General features: G+C 41.4%; 1 protein-coding gene across 2 annotated transcripts in view; it reads left to right on the forward strand.

The window, feature by feature from the left end:
- The window catches only part of SPAG16 (sperm associated antigen 16), a 385479-nt gene that overhangs the window by 358179 nt on the left and 4596 nt on the right, over positions 1 to 22704 (forward strand). The window lies entirely within an intron of this gene.

Below are 22704 nucleotides of genomic sequence, written 5' to 3' on the forward strand. Positions count from 1 at the left end.
CGTAATTGCTCTGGTGTCACACTGGTGCGACACTGCTGGCAGTCAGAAGTGTGCCGAGGGATGAACCGGCTGTCCCTGCCTATGGACATGGGATGGGGTGGCATCTCTTCAGCACCGGGTCCCCGGGACAAGGTTCCAAGCTCAGGGATCCTTCTGGTACAACCTGAGACATCTTGGGTGGGGCTCTGACCAACCTGCTCTAGTGGAAGGTGTCCCTGCCCATGGCAGGGGGTGGAACAAGACAGTCTTTAAGGTCCTCCCAACCCAAACCTTTCTATGATTCTATGACTAGATCCTGAAATCAAAGATCCACCTCCCCTCCAAGATGGGCACTGTTAAATTACTATGCCACTGAAAATATTAAATACAAATATTGACCTTTTTTTTTCCCCTACTATTATATTAATCCAGTAGGTAATTGCCTAAATAAAAGCTGGCTTGTTGCATTAAATTATGTTTTATGCTGGCAATATTAAAATTAAAAGAATGACCCTCTTAAATCTGGTCCTAATAGACATCCCCTGATGGTTCTACTGATTTCTTTATTACAGTTCTTATCCTGCCATGAGTTGCTTTGTTTCTCAGTAATTACTGAGATTAATTAATTACATGATTAAAATAACATGGTATGCAAATGCTGTGGTAGAGCCATAGACTGAGCTTGTTTCAGGCAACATTTAGAGCTGTGCTGCCTTTCCTCCCCCACACTCACCTTGTTTTCTGTGCTTTCCAGGGTCAGAGTGTATTTCAGTACACAAACTGTTTACAGCTTAGAGGGGTTTATTCATAGCAAGTGTTAACACCCTAATTTTTTTTTGAAAAATGAATAGCATAATGGAATTCAAGAAAAGGTCCATCATTTGAGTGCTGGCTGCTGCAACTGATGGCAGGATTTCCTGCAACGTCAGCAGTTCATTTCTGTGTCCTGTGCTTGACCCTAAAGTGATGTTTTTATCCTTCCATCATAAACAGAGAAGAGTATTTCTATTTTCATCGTTTGCTTGAGAAGGGGAAAAAATGGCCAACTTTCTTCATCTTCACTTTCAAACAATCCCTTTCTTTTATTTAATTTTGACATTCATCTATTTCTATTCCAGAGCAAGTTTCTTTAATGCTTGTTCTGAGAACAGCCAAATCAGATGCAAATCCAGTCGTCAGCTTGCAATGCTGCACCTGAAGATTTCTATAAAGACACAATTTTTAGCATGATTAGAACCTCATTATGACCATTATAAAGCTTTATGCATGTTGTGTATTTAGTGGACTGTATAACAGAGGATTGAGAATTTTTTTCTATTCAGAAATAGATTATCATTTCAGTTTAGAATGAAAAGAGAATATATGCTTGTTGTGTTGGAAAAACTGAAGATCTGACTTGCCTGCTGGCAAAGCCACCTTCTCTGGCTCTTGACCAGTCTGTGAAATTCAGTCCTGTGCCTGCTTTTCTCTCCCATTGCGCTTGCAGAAATGCTCAGAGCAATCATAAAGCACTAAGTCAATTGGGTTCTGCTGATATATTTTAAAAAACCCAAAAAACAAGCCATTTTGCATCTTGATGCAAGATGATTCTTTGAAATTTTTGAACAGCTGATGCAAGAAATCTGGGACTGTCATCTTAGCCTCAGCTTGGTTGACTAACATATCCTTCTAGGAAAAAAATGAAGAGCACACTAAAATTGCAGAAGAACAGAAAATTAATGAAAACTTTCAACCCCAGCAGTGCCCCCCATAACTGCAGTTACAGCAAAGTGAACAGGGACTGGATCCCATCGCAAACTGACACAGCATCACCTCAGAGCTGGGCTCTGCAGGTTGCCAACCCCCTAGGTCTGCTCTGCTGTCCTCAGAGCAAAGGCAATTCCTGCCAGATTTGGTTACAATGAAAAAACATTCATAAGTGCAAACTATATCTTTACTTCTTGGATTAGTGGCTCTTCCCTGTGAAATTACCCCATTTTACAAAGCAGATGACTCATATCAAGAGCTTTCTCAAAGGCCACCGAGAAACAGATCTGTGCTTCTAAAAACTCTGCCTTTTCATTAAGTGGTAGTTCAGGAAGCTAATCATTGCCTGCTACTATCGTTTGCCCATCACAGATGGCAGGAGGCACATTTGGGACCATTAATAGCAGAAGCTGTCAGCAATTCCTTTAATGATATAACCACGCTGCCTCCTCTAAACAGAAAATAACATGATTTGTGTAGCAAAAACTACTGCTCAGTGATAGGGACATCATCATCTGTCATCTCTGTTTGTTTTATGTCTGAGGGAGCTAATCAGGAGACTGGCAGAGCTGTAAACTACTGCCGAGCACCAGTCGCCTCCTCAGCTGCAAACAGGATGCAAAGCCAGCGGTTGTTTTCCTCGGGACTGGCCAGTTCTTCTGAAAGACGGAGAAGCTTCACCTCTCTGTTCAGTCAGTGGGATTTTAAAGGTGCTGCTGTTGTCTTGTGTTGGCTCTGGGACATTGTAAGCTCAGCTTTGAGTTATTTATTTTAACACCATTCTAGACCTTCCCATTTAACTTGCAAGACTCACAACTTGAGTTCAGCTCTTTCATGGCGTGTCCCAGCTATAATCTGGACTCAAATATTGTTTATGGATTTCTTAACTCATTTCTCATTCTCCATCACGTGCCTGATGGTAATAAGGGAACTAGTTTGCTATGTAGAGTCTTAATATTTCCCTGACCACAGGCAGGTCAGTGACACAAACATCTAAAGGCTTTGAATATGTTCCCTTTTTATTGACATGAATCATTGTCAAGGACACCTGTTTTCAGCTTGCTCTGTACCTTGAACTTCTACTGAGGTCCTCAGAAGTACCAGAAAGTAAAGCTTCCCACCTGCAGCGAGTCAGGAAGTTATATACTTTTATCCCTGAACTCCTGTTTGTCTTCTTTCCCACTGACGGGCAATACTTTAAATAGAGCTCTCTGCACACACCTAGAAAAGTGTATAAGAGATACTGGCAGGGAGGAGAACATCAATAATGAGATTGATTTTTATTTTATAGTTGAATCTGCTGGGTTTGTTTCACATTGTTTCCTCTTATCTCCATTTATTTTTCTAGCACGTTTGCTTTTCCTGTTGACATATTTTCTTGATTCATATTCATTAATCCTTTGTCGTTTCCCTCTTACATTCATCTCCATTTTCTCTCTGTTTGTTCTCCTCTCTTTCCCCCTCTTATTATGTTGCTTTAGTTAAATCCTGTGTTTCCTATCCTTGGTGAGGGCCCAGCCACTCTTTGCTGTGACCAAACTCCTCGCCGGCACTTCCCGCGGCGCTGAGGAGGGACCCCCGTGTGTGCCTCTCCCTCCTCAGCAGTGCCGGCACTCGCAGCGGTGACAAAAGCCAGCTCAGCGGTGGGGAAACACAAACACTTCTGGCAGGGAGGAGAGGGGCTGCCATTCTGATTGATCTGCTGGTGGGATCCAAGGGGAGGGATGGAGCCGTCCAAGTGTTAAGAGTCTTCACTTGCAGCACAGATGACAGACTTAAGACAAGCCCTAAGGAGTGTGTCTTTGAAATTTAATAACATAAGAAGGAAAATATTCCACACTTCACTAGCAAACCTAATGCTAAACAGTGAAAGCATTATGAAGCACTTCTTTTTATATTTTGTTTTGGTTTTTTTAAGCAAAAGGAAGAGAGCTGGTTTATGAAAGTTGATTAAGAATGTGGTTTCCACACTGCTTCATTTTAGAAAATCATGCTGATGGCTGATGTATGTTTTCCGGCACATTATAACTTTTGAAGTGTATTAATTTTCCCTGCTGGGGAAAATGTCGTTCAAGAAGATTGGGGGAGGAGGGAGGGGGCCTGACATCCTTATTATGCTGTCACATAAAGACTACTTCTTCAGACTCTTCAAGGTCTGTGTCTCTGGAAGAGTGACAGCCTAATAGGTTCTATTCTTAAATTCTAAGTATCCTTGATAGTGCACCAAGCAATTTATCTTTAAAATAAAAAGTGAAAAAAGTTCTGCTGATACATAGTTGCCAACAGTCACTGGGAAATAGCTGAATAAAATTGAATTCCTCCTATCTTGCAAAAATATAAACACAGAGTATTGACGTGCTTGTCTCTGAGCACCTGTATCTTCACAGTATAGGACCAGATGTAATTACCAACTTACTATGAATTTCATTCCCATCACAGGATCTGGAGTTGGGAATATCATATGCTCCCAAGCCTGCAAGCAACTCTGCAGTGTTTCCAATGGGAATTATGACTTGATGACATGATCCATTGTGGCATGAAATAAGTTCACAGTGTTGCTTGTACCTGGGTGAAGCACAACAAGATTTAATAACACAGAAATAAATCAAATACAAAACATGTATTTATTCTCCTTCAGGTCTCTAAGATCAGAAATCTGGAGCTTAACAGTAGTGGAAACAGAGAGAGATGACTTTCAGGACTCGATGATCCTGGTATTTTGCCTCTGATAATTTTTGAATCCAGCCAGAGGTGAGAATGCAGTGAAGGATTCTAGGTGTGCATTTCAAAGAGTGACAGATAAGCTGCATAAGCGTATAAGAAGCAAAAGCTTTGATAGTGCAGGGAATTTGTCTGAACAGTTCAGCCAGTCAGTGAATTACCTGTTCCTGCTAAATGAGTAACTCTTACTTAAAAACATCCAGGTTGGCCCCAGACTGTGCAAACTGGGCAGTGGAAATGCAGCTCATCAAGTTCAGCCACGTACAAACAGGATGAGAAAACCTTTGTTCTGTAAGCAAGCTGGGTGTGCTCACAACATTGTCTTAGCTTTGTTTTGTCTTGAAATCACAGAGTAGACGGGAGGGAAATGGGAATGCTGAATCGTGATGGTAAGAACATATGACAAACCATTCATGGTTCATCTCAGGGTATTGTTGTGCTTACATGGGAAGCCTTTTTTCCTAACTCTCTTCTAATTCTGCTTAGCTACTTTTCTAATGCCTAGTATCTATCCGCAGAAATGCAGTTTCTCATTCCACTCCAGAAATCTCAGGCAGTGGGAATTATCCATCATCTCTGGAGGATTTCCAGCCCCCCACCCCCGTGGGTGATTCCGGATGACTGTCATTTTGGGTCTTTCTTCTGTCTTTCTCCTTTCTTTCCCTGTGACATTCCAGCTGTGTGAAGAGCTAGCACTTGTTCACCTTTGCTGCTGGAATCAAAACCTCTGCACTAGCCAGGTAATAGCTTTGAATTCTGGCAGAACCAGCAGTTTCTGGGCACACTTGTACACAGATGTCTTCTGGAATGATCTTCCTCACGTTGCCTTTCTCCTACATCCAGCTGGCCACTCCTGTTGGCTGCACCCCCTCTGCAGTACTCTGTGCCTCACAGCTGCCTCTAAGTGCTGTCCCATCTCATCTTAACCCCTATCAAATGCTTATTATAGACTTGTCTTTTTTTTTTTTTTTTGTATATTTGCTTAATTCTTCTTTACATTGTTTGGTACCAACAGTTTCCATAGCCACAGTGTTGTGGGACATCCCCCAAGATGCCCCTGGTTTTATCCAGTGTGGGATTTCCCCCATCCCATCCTGGCCACTCTAGTTGCTGTTAGCAGCCTAGCTTCTGTGTAGCCTCGAATGACTTAACCAAGGTTTATCTTATTTTTTTACTATGCTCCGTATATTTTTCTTTCACAAGTGAAAGAACAAGTCCAGATAAAACCAGGTTAATTTGAAATGATTTCAGGTTTCTATGCTTGCCTTTGCTATGAAATCACAGTGAGCTCAAGTTTAAGGAACAATCATTAATACACATGAACAAATCTCTACTCAGACTGAATTTCTTTTAACTATTGTCATATTTCAAACTTAGGCCAGGCTTTTAAACAATGAAAAATCAGCTCTCCGGATAAATCTGACTTTGAAATAGGGAAGCTTCTCTCTTTCCATAGGGTGGATTAGCAAGATACAGCTAATATCAATAAATAATATAAAACCACTGGGGCTATAATCTGTTTTCAGACCACCTAAAGCTTGCAGCTTGAAGATAGCAAAAAGGGGACATTGTTTTACCTGAGATACAGGTGCAGAACTTCAGTTGAGCACATGTTGATTCATAATACACTTGGAGAGGCAGTGAGTACAATACCTCAACAAGGGAATTATACTTCTTCTTTGGCAAGCTTTTCATCTCTGCCATATAAAATTATATTCATTTTCATTTAATAATTAATCCAAACACAGTACAAGTTACTAATGAAATTAAGATTGGAATACAGTTGTGCAGAAGACAAACAGGTATATGAATTGCATATACAGGCAGTGGAGGATGCTACTAATTTGTGATATACCCGGGCCTTTCAGTGGAATTAAAGTCTTTCTGCACACATCCTATTGAGGCAGCTGGAGTGATGGGAACTGATCCATGCAGCACGAAGAGAATTTCAAAAGGAGATGTTCTGGGAAACAGAGTCAGGTTCTAATCCTGAATGTGCCATTGACTTCTGTTCGTGCAGAGCCAATACTCCACCATTTTCGCTGACTTAAGTATTTAAATTATTGATATTCAATATTAAGGGAAATGTGATTTTAATTTTTAAGTAGAATCTCTCTTTAGCATCCAAAACAACGAAGTTCTATCTGTGTGGGCTTCTCTTTTCTTTCTTCCTGATTTCTTTAATTTGGAGAGGATTCTACAATTTTGTCTAAAACTTTAGACTTAAGGATTCCGGATTTCCCTAAAAGTATCAGTGTATCTCATACAGGCCAGAGATGCCTGTGGCAGCTTTGTGGTGCTGTGCTTGATTACAGATGCTGTTTCTTCCTCACGCATCTCAGTTTCTAAATTCCACAAAAAAGGTTCCTGGAAAGCCCTTCTCAGTATTGCTGCTGCACACAACCAGCTCAGCACCCCAGACTGCAAACGAAGGGAGGAGTATGGGCAGGACAGCGAGTGCTGTGGTGGGTGTGCGTGAGCCAGCGTGTTCCCAGGATCCAACAACTTCCTGAATTTCATTAGCAAATTAAATCCTGTTGCATTAAATAATTAAGGGGATTAACTGATGCCCTCCCCAATTGTTCAATCACCTCCACATGAGTGTGTTCTAATAGAGTCCTGGAACTGTTGTATCTCTGGGATGTGCAATGGATTCATAGTTAATGCACTCTTGCCATAATTGCTTTTTAATACAGTGGATTAGAAGATTATCTTTAAATTAAACTGTATTTCGAACAATAAAAAGAATAACATGAATTATATGTTAATCAGTAGATTCTAAGAGTTAAAAGATTTTCTCATACTAGTTATTACTAGTCATGTCTTTAAGACTCAGATTTAATCAGTAATTTACCCATGATTTATTGTGAGCCAAAACCAGATTTGTAAGAAACAAAATATTCCACCAGCAGTGATAGAGAAACAGATAATATCAAATTATTTCTAGTCATTATCATCTGTCTGCTGGAATTCTCATCCTTATTGTCCCAGACATACTAGCTCAGGAACAGCTGCAGTAAATACAGAAACTTTCTGAGAAAGCATCGCTTGTGCAATGGCATTGGGGCAGTTCTTAGTGCACCAGGGGTGTTATCCAGAAACAGAACTGAGGGCTGGATGCCACTTCACAGTTTGCTTTCAGCAGAACCTGAGACTTTGGTGCCTTAAGTCATTGTGAAAGCCTGAGTTGTATTCGTATAATGAGGATGTAGTGAAGGTAAAAGGGGTGGGACAGGTGCTGCCTATAGAGGTGTGGTCTTGATTTTGGGGAGAAACAAGAATGAACAGGTTGATACAATATGAGGCATTTTTCTCTTCTCTCTTGCCTTCTTGGCTTATTGCTGACACATTTCTGTGTTCTACTTGTTAAGTCATCTGCCCTGTCTGGGCCTCTTCAGGTTTCTGAATTTGCTGTAAGTCCCATGAAAGGCTGTTTTCCCAACAGCCAGTACCAAAAGCATGAAGAACGTTAAAAAGCAAAGTGCCTTTGCTGAAGCAGAAGGAACTCTGCTGAACAGCTTTCTGATGGAGGAAATTTGACACCAGTGGTTTCGATTGGTCTTGTTCGAGTCTTCTGTGTTTTTGAAGAAAGTGTCAAAAAGTTATTTGAGTTGGGGAACTGTTGGTGCAAAACCTGCTGGCTGACTCAGGGAAATGAGACACTGAAAGCTAAACAGGTGGAATGAAGGGGGGAAAACAACTAAAGGAATGAGATGGCTTTGGAGAAAGAAGTTTGAATTGTTGCAGTTGGGGACGGGAGGCCATCGAGAGGGGTACAGGGAGAAGTTAAGAGCAATTCACTAGAGATGTTGGGGAAGAAGTGATGACATTGTGTGTATCTGGCATGTTTGGATGGAAGGAACTGAAGCTGAAACTGAAGCTCTTGACCTGTTTATTGCTCATAAAGAATAAGGGAGTCTGGAGAAGGCTTCATTACAAGCTCCTTGGATTATAAGATTGAGGCAGACCATAAGCCTCGGCTGGAGAGAGTTTTCATTATGAGTTTTCCCAAAGAGTATTTCATCTGAGCTCTGCTTTTATCACATTCCTTGATTTTACAAGCAAAAATGAGAACAAAGACACAAACCCTTTAAAATTGAGCTCATCAGCCCACATTTCAGCGTTAGCAGTATTTGCATCTGCTACTGCATTTATATCTGAAGTTAAAATCTTGGCCCTTAGCCTGTGAGCAGCAGTTTATGACCATCCTGGATACAGTTCAGAGCTATGCTAAGTGGTTCCATTTGAAAGACGTTTTTCAATTACAGAAAAACAATTTTGGGAAGAGGTTCTGTTCAGAAGTACTTGTTGAGATTCCATTTATGCAGCCTGGTGTGGTTGCTTTGGTGATGCTGCTAAAGCTCTTGTGAAACCAAACCAACTTCCTGGCAAATGTATCAGTACTGCATAAGGAAATCAGGAGCTGAATCTGAATCAAACATATATATACATATATATATATATAAAAATGTAAATTCACAAACCCCACAAATAAATGTAAATAATACAAATAAATATACAAATATAAAACTATACATATTCATATGGGACTTGGAGAGAGTTTGGATATGAAAGTAGAACCTAGTTTTTCCTTTCAGTAGTGCTGCAAACAGAACCTCAATCCTGAGCATCTCCAACTTTTGAGAAAATCTAGAACCAGATGTGAGCCTCATTTAAAACAAATGTAATTTAATGGAGCTACATCAGTTTGCAGCTTTTACTCGAAGGCTTCAAAAGTTTTCCCAATGTGGAGGAACACAACCTAACCCACAGCTTCCTTCTACATAAAATAGGATCCTGGGATTCTGCCCTAAGATCATCCCTCGTTGTTTACCTGAAAAGAATGTTTGGAGGCTTTGTGCACAGACAAAGGCTGAGGTTTCTCTGGTGAGAGGTGGCTGATAACCCTGTATAGCCAGAGCTTTTCTTGGGCAGGTGCTGGGTCTGTGCTGGCCCAAAACACGTGACACTGCAAGAGTAGGACTTGTGTTCTAACAGTGAAAATTGTGCATTGTAATAGCTCAGGTTAGTTCCCATAATTTCTCATACGACTATGTCAGTACAGTATTAATAAGCCACTTCCTAATTAAGAATAATACAGAAAGCATTTAAAATTTGCATGGAGGAATGGAATTTGTAAGTGGTTCTCTGTACCGTCATTTTTTGTCCTCTCAGAATAGTCATTTAGGTGATTTAGTAACCCATGAGTTACAGGAGCCTGGTTGCATTGATATGCTGGTTAGAAAGCTAAATGACAAAGGTTTCATTTAGAAATGATCAGAAGAATATGTAACTCACAAACCAAAAAAAAATGCAAACCAATGGTTCAAGTTGGAAATGTGACAGGAAAGGAGCAGGTTTTGTGTGGGGCTGGGTCCCTGAAGGATGGGGGGTACCTGGAAACCGTGGCTTGCAAAGGGACCACTTTAGGCATAGGTGACAAAACGAAGAATAAGGAGTTTGGAGTAAAGAACTGGACTGATGTAGAAGAGGATGTAGAAGAACCAGAATAAGCTGAGAACAAATCTGCAGGTAGATGTAGAGCTTCAGTACAAGAAGAAGGAAAATTATTGCTGGAGAAGGAAAACAACTATTAGGGAACATCGTACATTTCCAAAGAAAGCAAGAACACTGAGGTGTTCATGAGCTTTTTTTGAGTAAACCGGGAGGAGACAGGAAGGTTGCAGAAAATTACATATTTAGATATGAAAGATATGCATTGGGATTTGCATTCAGTTCTTCTCAGATCTTACAAGCTAGAATTACCTCCTATCACCGTGAGTTTGCCAAAATATAAAAGCAATGAGAAAAGATAATACAGTGGTGGAGGAGACTGCAGTCTTCCCTCTTTAGGGGACCATGACAGCCTAAATATTAGCTGAAGTCATCCAGCAAATGAAAGGTGGATGCCTCTATTTGACAGGGTTGCTCTGGAAACCTGGATTTAAATGAAAATAATTTAAACTACCCATGCTTATGCAGTCCTAGGAAAGGGATGGATTGGAGTTACAAAGCCCTGTCTCCATAATTTTTGTGTGTAACTGGCTCTATGAGCACAGAAAAGAGCAACCAACATCTCTAAGCAATCAGTAGTATTGCAAATGGCAAGTTCAAGGAAATGGAACACAGTTCAGGGGACATTTTATATCTTAATCTGATATATGAGAAACTACTTGGGTCTAGAAGGGCATTTTAATTTTGGAAGCTGTTACTCGTTGTGGACTTAGGCTTGAAAGAGCAGCTGGTCTGCAGGGTCTGAAACAAACTCAGTCAGACCTGACCTATGCTGGCTTCTCAGGCGAGGGATGAATAATCCATAAAGAATTAAAAGTATTTTCTGGCTGTGAATAAAAGCAGCAATGTACCAGTCAGTCCAGGACAGCGAGTGAAAAACAATTCATATCTTTCAGACACTGAAAGCACGGGAGTCAAGAGCGTTAACCCTGCTGAAAACCTTGGCAGGGAGCTCTGCAACGAGCTGCCTTCAAGGTACCATAAATCTGCAGAGCCTCTAATGTATCCCACAATTACCTCTGTTGTTTATTTAACTATCACTTAGCTGTAGTATTACAAGATATTTCATGTATACCTGGAACCATCAGAGCTATATTAACTCAGGATTCCTTTTAAACGCTCTGCAGCTACGTCCCATTACCTCCCCATAGATTTTTATTGGATGCTATCCAGAGGTTCAGTGTCGTAAGTGCCGTTGTGACAGACGCAGCATTCCTTGCAGGGAGCACTGGCAGCCAGGCCACGTTCCCTGACCGTGTTCAGCCTTCCCCTGAGGAGAGGGGAGAGCACTTTGGCAGCGGCAGGTGTGGGGCAGCCCCAGGGGGTGGACACTGAGGTACCTCCCTGGTTCAGTTGATGTGCACACAGAGCCAGATCTGCTGATGACTTCCAGCAGGAACTAGGTGATCTTTAAGGTCCTCCCAGCCCAAACCATTCCATGATGATTTATGATTTTTTAATAATGCCCAGAGGCTCCACTGGACAAGCTGTAAGAGTTCCCACCCAGTTGGCCTAAGGAGATTTGCTGGACAAAGCAGTGATGTGGGTTTCTGTTGCAGTGGGGAGCTGAGACCCGGGGAAATGAACGGAACTGTGCTGGCAGGGAGCAAGGCTGTTATTGGAACTGATCTCCAAACTCATCCTACCTCTGCCTCAGCCACAACTCTGTTGATTCTCTGCTAATGCACTTGTGGGGTGTTCATGGATTCGTGCATATAAAAGTTATTAGGTTCCTGCAGCAAATGTTCTTTGGCAATTAAAGCACTAAAGACCTAAATTTCTGTTCTCTTCTCTGTGAACAGAAACTCTTGGAACATCAATACAGTCACTTAAACCTACATAAACATCCACCTATGGTGGCTTACCTGACTCACACCACCTGGAAGTATGTGCTTTGCTTATCACACTCTTTGTTCTTGGAAAGGGGTTTCCTAAAGCCATAGACGTGTGGCTTCTGTGGCACCGTGTCACACTGTGTGATCCATTTGACTGTTAGTAGTAGCAGAGACTGCTGTATCTCAGGGCAGCACCCTGATCTGGGGGCTATAAAATCTCTTCTAACAGCTTTGAATTTATTTTTTTTTTTAATCCGAGTGTAATGCTAGAACAGGAGAGATTAAAAAATGCCAATTCCAGGATAACCGTTGGTCCAGGAACTAGTTTGTTCACTCTCAGTGGGGGACAACAGCAAAGCAGGAGCAGGATTACAGATGCTCTCCTCCCTGTGAGAACATGAGCATTTAAAGGCCAGGGACTGTTCTCGTCTGATTTACTCTTGTTCTTCTTCTCTCAGTTTCATTTTAATAGTGAATCAAAGTTTTGTATTAAAGAAAACTTACTGCCCACTGAGCTCATCTGCTCCATGAGTACACCTAGAGACAAAAGGGTCCTGGCATAGAGAGGTTTATTTTAAGCAGCTGAGTTTCACCTACGCCTGTCACTGAGTAATTGTTACACCTACTACAGCTCCTCTTTCCAAAAAAAAAAAAAAATAAAAAAAAAGAAGTCACAGAAGTTTAAAAAACACTATATAAGCTTTGTAAAACATAAAGGCTTCATTTTACAAATAGCACTCCATGGGTAAGTGAGCCAGCTAACCTCTTCGATAGATTTATGCCAGCAGCATCTTCTAGCATGGGACTCCAAGGACACAGAAGTCAGGATTTCACAGTAGTATGAGGCTAATGATTAAAGTATGTGTGATGGTAGGCACAGTAACAGCCCTGAACGGGGAAGCACCCGCCTTTCTCTTAGGTGTTCTGACAGCCTGATATTAAAGACCTGCAAGTGTCAGAAGATGTAGGAAATCAACTGGCCTCTTTGACAGATTTTACAGCACAGTGTTTGTGCTGTCAAGGCAGTGAATATGACAACCCAAGGAATGACAGTAATAGGAATGCTTAGTTAAGGGAACAAGCTGAACAGAGATGCCACTGTTGACAATAACATGCTCATGTTAAAGGCAGCCTCTTTGAGCTTTTACTTTGAGAAGATTTTATTAAGCCCAGTTTTCTGCTTGTTTTGTTTTGTTTTCAGAGTCTTCCTGTGTGTGTGTCTGTCTGTTTTTACTACCATGGTAAAATACTATTTAGTTGTAATGTGGAAGAAAGATAAAAGTCATTCTGCAATGCTCTGTTTCACTTATATTATTGCCATAGCGTAGAAAACATCTGAAAGCTGCATTGATTACAATTAAAAACCTCTGATTTTTTTATCCTGGGAAGTTTATAAACAGATAAAAATAAGAAAACCTTAAGAGTTGTTAGAGCTGGTGTTTGAGATTTGGCTACTTAAAATGAGATAATTTGTTCAAGGGAGTCATGGAATGAAAGGAAAGTGGGGACCTGCAAGGCATATTTTATCCCACTCATCTCTTTCCAGTCACCACAGAAAATGCCCTAACAGCTGCAATAGATGGGGCACAGCAAAGTCAGGAGGGTAACCCTGGGCTAAGCTGGAGGCACACACAGCACAAGCCACCTTTCCCAGCTTTCCCAGCCACCTCAGCAGGGCTTTAACCAGCCCCACATCAGCCTCCCTCTCCAGGAAGCGTTGGGTAGTGAAGGACTTGACAAAAACCAGAATCCACGTTACATTAGATCAGCCTCTAAGCTTGAAATAATAATGATAACAACAACAGATCTTTAAGGACAAAACAGAAGTGTTTCCTGATCTTATTTGCTAGGAAAGACAGATGAGTGCAAAAAGCATTTGGAATCCGTGGTGTTTACCCAGAGGTTCTGCTCTGGGCTCATAAGGGCACCAAACCTCTCTTTCAGAGGTAAACCTCTCATGTTCAGAGGTAAAACACTTAAGCAGAACATTTTGAGGTAAAGCAAAATAAATGTTACTTTTCCTCAGAAGTGCTTTTTCTCTGAAGTAGTACTTTTTATGATTCCTGCTTGAACTCTGGAAGTAAACTGAAGTTTGGCTTCCAGGTCTGTGTAGGCAAACCCTTTGTCTGTGTCCACCTCCATCTCTGGCTTTGATCACCGGCAGTGGTTATTAGCTGTGGTGTAAGAACTGGCTCTGAGGGTCAAGAGATTTGTATAAGAAAAGAAAGTGCTAATTACAGTCCATTTCAATAAGCTTAGAAATATAGCAGAGACAAGTCCATTATCTCAGAGTTAATAGGGTTACAAAATGTTGACGATGCACACGATCTGCTTTGCTATCAAATACTGCTGAAATTATGGATTGTTGCCACAGCACGAGAGTTGCACCAAATGATTAACACTTGGGTTTAATAGAGGTCATTGCCTATGTAAGTCTGACTTTTGGTGGTATTTAAGCACCTGGAGATGGATGCAGGTGCCTAGTTATGTTTTCAGAAGCTCTGGTTTACACATCTGCCAGCAGTGCAAATGAGGGAATTGCCTTTGAAAATTTCTTTGAGGTGCCTGTTTGCGAGTTTTGGGGGGGATTTTTTCTCCCCCTGCCTCAGCCGACTGAGAATGAGCTGTGCAGGGTCCGAGCCCCTCTCCTGGGATCACTGTCTCAGAGACGCAGGTGAGTTCCCCTGGAAAGGGAGTTTTTCTCACTTGGAGCTGCAGAAGGAGCCTGTGTGAACTCCCTGCTCAGCTCGGTTTCTGCTGTGGGATGGCAAGGTTAGATGAGATGAATCCCACTCCCCGTCAGAAAGCGATTACACATCTGGTCATTCCTTTGGAGTTAATGGAAAGGATGATGCATATGCTGTCCAAGGGAAAAATAAATCACTGTTCACATCCTGGTCTCATCTTCTGTAACACAAGCATATCCATCTTATCGTTTGAGAGAGGAAGGAGGATCAGGGAGGCTTTAACTGAATGACTGCAGGCATCTGAAAGTAGGGAGTGAGGAAAGGAGAAGGAACAGTGTTCATACAAAGGTTATCTTCTATTCTCTGAATGCTTTTAAAACAGTGTTTCCATTAGTCAGAGATATGTTCCTGCATACCTGGAATTTTTCTTTTTTTTATACACTGCTCAACTTCACTGAATTCTTAAAAGTGAGACATCCTGATGCCTAAAATACATACAGCTGCAGTCAAGGAGGAAGTTCAGAGGAAAGCACCCAAATCTGTATTCAGGGACCTCACTTGTAGCAAAAACTAGAATAATTTTCAATTTGTGGTGACAGCAGTTTTGCTGTGACTTAATTTTTCTAAGTTATCCCATCAGTAAGTTTTATTTTTCTTAATGAAAATTTTTATTTAACATAAGCGTAGCTGTTGAAACACCCAAGAAAACAGCTAATGTGTTATGGAGATAATATTACATGTACTACTGCACTTGATATGCTACTTCCAATATGTAAGTTTAACAGAAGAGAAGAACTTGTTCTTCAGAACAAGATTTTAATGTGAACCTTAACCATGCTCTGGAGCATTTGCCATCACATAAAAAGTCATTCAGAAAGTTTCCTTGCAAGCAGAGCTTCAGCTTGGCAACCTCTGCAGATAATTTTATGGTGATTTATTCCTTTTTGAAGAGCATCAGGTGATACTGATCTTTACTCTTTTACTCCATTGCTTTCTTAAAATGTGACATTTTTGTCATGTTGTTGCCCTGGGCAGCACAAGCACAACTACAGCAACACCATTACTGGTGTCACCTCGGGAGTTTCTCAGCCAGCAAGTTATTGCTCTGGCGGGCTCCAGGCAGCTCCCCAGTGACACAGTGGCACTCACACCTTCCCTGCTAGTGGGCACACAAAAACCAAATGCTGCCTTTTGGGATGTTTGATTTCGGAACAGCGCAGTGGGACTGAGGTCCCACGCGTTGTAGCAATCCAGGGATTTCTGCCAGAATGTCTTGGTCCTCATCTGTCTTTTAATTCAAGGTAGATTGACTTGGAAACATAGACCTACATGTGTGCCCACACACAGATATTCTAAGTAACTCTGAAAGCTAGACAAATGCCTTCCTATTATATGCAGAAAATATTCTTCTTTGGTAGCAATTTTCATAAAAAATTCCAGTCCTTGACAGAAGTTTCCCTTTTATTCCCAATATATTATTTTTAATATATTCTGAATATATATTTAAACATGTGTTATTAAGACATTCAGAAAGGTTTTGACATCTTGAAGCCTCTGCTCCAAAAGTTTCTGCTTTAATACTTTCTGCTTTGTTTTGAAACTACTTTAAAAATCCAAAATGCTACCAAAAGACCAACTAAAATGGAATATAAACAAGCTCAAGTCCAGCTGAAAGGGAGCTTCACACTAATGGTCTGGGTCTAGAAATCCTTATAAAAAGGGCTTTAAGTTTTTTTATATAAAGGATTTTCTTCTATCAGATAAATGCTTTCTTTGCTCTGAGTAACTTTCTGGTGATTTCTTGCTTGAAAAAGGATTTGTTGAGTTCTGAGATCTGTTTAAGCTCCAGGAATAATGCCCCTTCATCTAGGTCACATTTTCCACACAGTAAGAACTTAAGGGAAGTGCTCTTTTTCCATTGCTCAAACATTACTCCACACCTTTACCCTTTTGAGGGAAATGTGTAAGGCCACATCCTGCTGCACACTCATTTATCATCCAGGCCAAATCTCTCCATGCAGATTTTTAAAGATGCAAATTGAATTTCTGTTAACACATTGCCTGGGTAATTCGAGATTTTCTGTGTTCCAGGGGAATCACTTTCCACCTTTGTAAATGTCTATTGAACAGTTTGTCTAAGAAACTTCTCTGCACTTACTTTCCCGTTATTACCTTCTTCTAGTACTTGGGTCTAGGAAACCTGCACTCAATGTTCCTACTCAGCCTAAAAAGCTGCCTTTCTCTTTAAGAGGTCTGCCTGTTAGTGTACTGCTAAAAGACAAGCAAAAGGGAATTTGCTCATTTTAAGACCTGGTGCTGTAACTCATTAGTGCAATAATGGATGTGTTTGTGATCCTGCCGTCATCTAAGCACATGACTGCACTGAATTGAGTGACTTCACACACAGAAGCTGAGTCACAAGTGAGATGAGCTAATTTTCCCTAATACACTTCACCAAATCTATGTCTATTTAAATACTTCTAAAGTCACTAGAGAGAATGACAAAAGGATTTTATTTTGGTACCAGTATATTAAACACCTGTATCAGCAGATTCTTGGACTGCTGCTGTCTTTCCCAGCTTGCCTTTTGGTCTCCATTACTGAGCATATTTAGTGAACTGCTGCAAGTAAATTACAACCTGCTCAAGATTATTCTTCTACACCCTTTCCCATGGAAGATCTAAATAAACATAGTGTGAAGGCAAAGGGAGGAGGTGTCAAAAAAGTGCATTCCTAAGCAAAAGGTAGTGTATGAGAAATAGTCATTATATCAGTAAAGCAACTCAGTGCTTTCCTTCCATGTGCCAGGTGAGGATCCAAGCCCACCCAGTTTGCATTTCTCCCCAGCACAGGCAGTGCCGACTCAGGAGCTGGAGGTCCCACAGCCCCACGCTGTGTCCAGGCTGGGGCTGCACCAGGACAGTCATGCTGCTCTTGGTGTGCTCTGTGCACCTCAAGAGCCTTGGGATGGGGGGGTCCTGGCACCTCTACGTGGTGCAGTGCATGGGCAAAACTCCAAATCCAAGTCCACTCCTGCTGCCTTAACACAGCAGGCAGTGTGATCATGGCTATTTAAGTTTATAATTGTCTGTAGCCTTGTCCAGTCTGATCTATCTGCTGTATTCCTTGTTGTGGTTGGTTGTTTTTTCATTATACTGCAGGTTATTCAAGGCAGGAACTGGGTTTTTTTGCCTTTTACACCTCCCCTGAGAGGTGCCCCGTTCCTAGGAGACTCGAGGTTGAGTGATCATCGTGATGATGCAAATGGTTGTAGCTCCAATAATGAGAAAAGATCTTAATTCAGAGGGAATGGAATCCATTAGGGCTGTGCAATTTTTAACCTTATCAGAGGAAGAGGCATTATTGTTTAAAAGGGAACACAAAAGAAAATATGTGTGATACAAGATGTTGTGTAATGAATTAGTCCCCTTTGGTAAGTAAGGTTCAAAAAATACCCGTCTCTTAAAATAAATTCCATTGACTAACAGTTATGGGCCAAAACTAAGCTAAATTACATTCTAACTATTCTTGAACAGAGTTTAAAAGTTCTGAGTAATGACATTGGTTGAACCATTAATGTAAATCCTTAAAATATAAGTAGTTTCTTGATACTTTCCACTTTGGGGCATCTTCGGGAAAAAAACCCTACACAACAAAACCAGATGCTGCTCTACATTCATAGGAGAAATCAATGGATGGGATCAATATTCCCTCCACAGGTAATAAATGCTGAGAAGCATTTCTGTCTATCTAAATTGATCCTAGAGAATTCTTTAAATTGGTTCTGATGTGTATAAAAACCATTTCCCTATTGATCAAAGCTTTTCTTGCTTTCTTTCTTTGATATGTTATTTCATCTCTGCCATCAAGAATGGTCTCAAGCTTCTCTATGCAGTTATGATAAACAGAGTCTCTTAAATCCACACAAGGTTATATTTTTAATGAAACAAGAAGTAACTGGGTTTGTCTGTGAAGATGAATGCCTTGGTTACAGTTAGGCAGTGCAAGTATTTTTTAAACTGGGAAAGTTCCCACGTCTGAATTATTTGAAAGGAAGTCTAAAGCAGCCACTGTACTTTTATTAGAAGGAACTGTCCAATCCCTGCACCTCGACTGATCCATTTGCTCTGGGAGTAAGAGCTGCTGGGACAGAGAGGAGAGTTTTCGATCTGTCACTGTCCTTGTTCTGCTCTGTGTGTGAGCAGAAGAGCTCACATTGTTTGCTGAGACTTTGGAAAAAAATTAGTTGGAGCTGGCAAACAGTGCTAGTTATCAGTATGAATGTCTCAGCTACAGACAGCTGTGGAGTTTGTGACTTTTGTTACAATACTATTTTATTAACATTTGAGATGCTAGACTATTTTAGAAACATTAAGTACTTGTCTGCTAAAACAGGAACGTTCAGAATATTAGATAATGGAATGTTACATAATTTGTAAATTAATTTGCCTGAAGAATAGTTTAGTGCTTCAATGTGTCTATAAAGCACTTGCCAGTGAGGAGGAGTGGTGGTGATCTGTTCCAGAGATGACACTGTTTCCAGCTGTTTGAACATGTAAAGCAGTGCTTAGTGCGGTCTTGGCAAGGTCTCACTCAAAATTCATTGTACAAAAAAGACAATAATCATGGCTGTAATTTCTGTTAGGCTCTTACGAAATATAAATTGTCAAACTGTCTTTTGACAGGTACAGGTTTTGTTCCCTCTACCCCAAGTAATTTGGAGCCATCAACCCAGCAAATTAATCTTGTCTAGTTCTGTCTTCTGAAGAAATGCAGTAACAAATTAGATTGCTTCAACACACCAGCACTATTTTAAATTTATTCACCGGTTCATATTAGGAGGTGGATTTCATACTGTATTCACAGGAGTGGCTTTGGTTCATTAGGATTTGCACAGCAGCACAGGTATGCAAAGTTCCTTGCAGATGAGGAAAAGCATGTTGCTTACTTATATCTAACACAACTGAGCTTCACTGAATGCAGTAACTTTGCTTTTAAGCTCACGTTTAGGTCAGTGTGGAGACTCCAGTAAAATTACTTCTTTTTTTTCTTTTTTTTTGCCAGACTCCTGCTTTTGACACTTCATGGTTATGGCCTTGCTCAAGCCCATAACGTTATGTGTCTTTGGAAAATTTACAGGGATGGATTTCCATAAAAAGATAATTCATTTTAATTACCCCATTCTCCAAAGTTGGATACCTGTCTTAAAAGTAAAAACAAACAAACAAACACAACCAACCAAACAAAAAAACCACACTAAAATGTTAGTATCTCTTCTGAGGTACTAAATGATTTTTAGGGTTCAGTTCTGGTCTGAAAACAACGTAGGGGTATGGTTTAAGTAGCAGGAATCGTTCATCTAGAAGGAAGTTAGTGATTTTTATTGTTTTAAGTACAAATGTATTTCAGCCCAAACAACAGCACTGCATTTGTAATTAATCAATGCCAAAACCCAAGAGTGTTGCCAGTCTGAAATGGCAGCCTGGTGAGGCAGCACATGAGACCAGGAACAGAGCTCTTCCCTGTAGGACACTGGGAAACCTCCAGCAGCAGCTTAGTCCAGTTCTGGGGAGAGACAGGGAGCAGAAGGGCACTGATTCCTCAGAGACAAGTCAGTCCAAGGAGAAAGGTGGAGGGTTCAGAGACTCCATGTCCCCCTCAGTGCTGCTCCTGACAGCTCCTGTGGCTGCCTCCCAGCTCCCACGTCAGACAGGATTCAGAGGAGCATTTTCACAAAAACCCTGTTTCACCATCACCTGGGGGTAAGTTGGGACCTGCCTCAGCTCCAGGTTTCTCTGTGGGTCCCCAGGGAGTGAAACAGCAGCGGTATCACGGGCTCACTGTGAAGCCTGAGGCTCGCCCATGGAGAAAGCACCATCAGCCAAGTACATTTTAGTGCACAAATAGGGTTTTTTCTGGGCTAAGCTGTCATCCCTCTTAATGATTCCTTGCACGGAAGTTGTTTGTACTCTTAATTGCCTTTGCTACCTTTCTTTACCTTTTCTAACTCAGTGCATCCTTTCTGAAGCAAGTGGCCAGATGGTCAGAGCTTATGTTATTCTAAGGACATAGTAGGGGTACATCAGAAAAATTAGTACCTGTGTTCTAGCAACGGGCAACAGCAAATCAGCTGTAATTGGCACAAAGGCTGCTACTGTAGGCTCTCTCTGTCGTGGCAATGTGCTTTGTCATCACTCCTGTCTCCCAGGTTGAGGAAGGCTGAGTTTAGGGCTGGCCAGAGCAAAGTGTGGGTTTAGCTCCCCGTGTTGCCCATGTGGGAGGTGCATCAGCAGATCCAGAGCAGCTTCTTCATGAGCTGGAGACCTGCAGGCTGTGAGATCTACAGGTCAGAAGCTTTGGAGGCTTTGTAGCTTCTAAGCAGAAACTGTCCATCTCAATTCAAATCAGCCTAACTGCTGAGTTCAGTGAGTTTGCACAAACCAGCCCCACCTGACAGCTGGGTCAAAGGTATGAGGAAAAATTTATCTTCAGGCTTTTATATTCCTGTGAGTGTTATATCAAAGTGCCTTTGTTAGTGACAAGTAAGTATCCTTCATTAAAAAAGAGCTCTGCATGACAATTATGTAGTAGTTTTTGTTTGCTTTCCTAATTGGAGAACATTTTGAAAGAGCAATAAAACACAATTTGTTCCCTCTTTCCAAAGCAAAACATCTCCTTTTGGAAGGAAGGAGGGAGTAAATTTACATTATAATGAGCAAATTGTTATGAGCCTGTAGATCAGGGTTGACATAAAGGGTGACGGAAATGAGATGTTCTCATTTTGTGCATTCCCCTCCCCTTTTGCTTGCATTTGCCTGTGGATCCTGCTGCTACTGAGCAAGGAAGTAGCTGTACTCGTGGTCAACGGTAGCAACAAATCACAACTGAGGGAACAAAAATTCACATGAAAAAAGTCATTCTCCACCAGGGCTGCCTTGTGCATCTCAATCCTTTCCCCAGCGAGTACTCGCGTTGGAGGTAGGTGCGGGTTACTACTGCACCTTCTAACCAGTTGTTTTTTACTGTCTCTGTTTTCCCATTGGTTTTGTCCATTCCCAGTACTGTCAGAATACTGGTGGGATGAGAGTGCTATTGTTTGGCTTCAGGCATATGATTTATCTAGAAAGAATTCAGAAAAATGCAGAGTTGGGGTCTGCTCCTGCCCTGCTGCCAACTCGGGGGGTGACTGAGAAGCCTAAGCTGTTGTCTTAGTTGTCACTCTGTCCTGCCCTTACTTTCTGGAAGGGAAGTGCAGCTGCCCAAATCTTTTCTCCTTCCTGTCCCTCTCTTTTTGTGACAAGTGGGTTCGTAACTTGTTTGAGCAGCTGAGAGTGACATTAACCCCCTGCCCAGCTGTTGTGGTGTCAGGGCTCCAGGAGAAATGGCATTTGTTTGGCTCCTAGAGAAGTCATCCAGCGACTGCCTGGAGAGTCTGGCTGCAAGTGAAATCCATATGCAATGCTTCTGTCAGCAAAGACTTGCTGGAGGAGAGTTTATAATAAATATTCACATCTGCTGCTTTGGACACTCTAATCCATCCTACAGATCTTTGCTGTGTCAGGCTTTGTTCTAGCTGAAGAAGTCGGGTAGTTACAAAGGTTTGCAAATAGGGCATATTTATCATGGTTAGCTCTACTTCCTAGTTCCTGTTCTTGCACACATATCCATGACCACACCAAGCATAACTTGTGGTTAAATAATCTCGGTGCATTTTTAAGGTGTTTCAGGCTACGTGTTTCCTTTGATAAATGGAGAAATGAAGCCATCAGATCTTCATGGGCAGAGCAGAGAACATCATTGTTATGACTTAGTTTGAATGGAGGGACAGGATATTCCCTGGATAAACTGTTCATCACACAGGCACACCCAAGGCCCTATGGTTCCCATATTGTTAAAACTGGGAGAGATTCCTCCATGCTCACTTCTGTTGGGCAGTATGTTCCCATTGGCCACTTGGTGAATAACTTGGATGGCTGAAAATAGCAAAATATCTCCTGTTTTTCATAATCTTCCCCAAAATGATGACCTTGGTGCCAGACTGACTTTGTCAGTGTCCGTATTAATTATTCTTCTGCTGGTGCTGTCTGCTTTCAGAGAGCAAATCTTGATACATAAAAAGCTGTAATCATTTGGAGGGTATATTGAACTTGCTCCTAATAGAAAAAGGTGTTTGACCAAGATCATGGCTGGCAGTAGAGTGATCCTGTTGTTGGTAGGGCCAC

This window comes from Pseudopipra pipra, chromosome 7, assembly GCF_036250125.1.
Source record: "Pseudopipra pipra isolate bDixPip1 chromosome 7, bDixPip1.hap1, whole genome shotgun sequence".
NCBI lineage: Eukaryota > Metazoa > Chordata > Aves > Passeriformes > Pipridae > Pseudopipra > Pseudopipra pipra.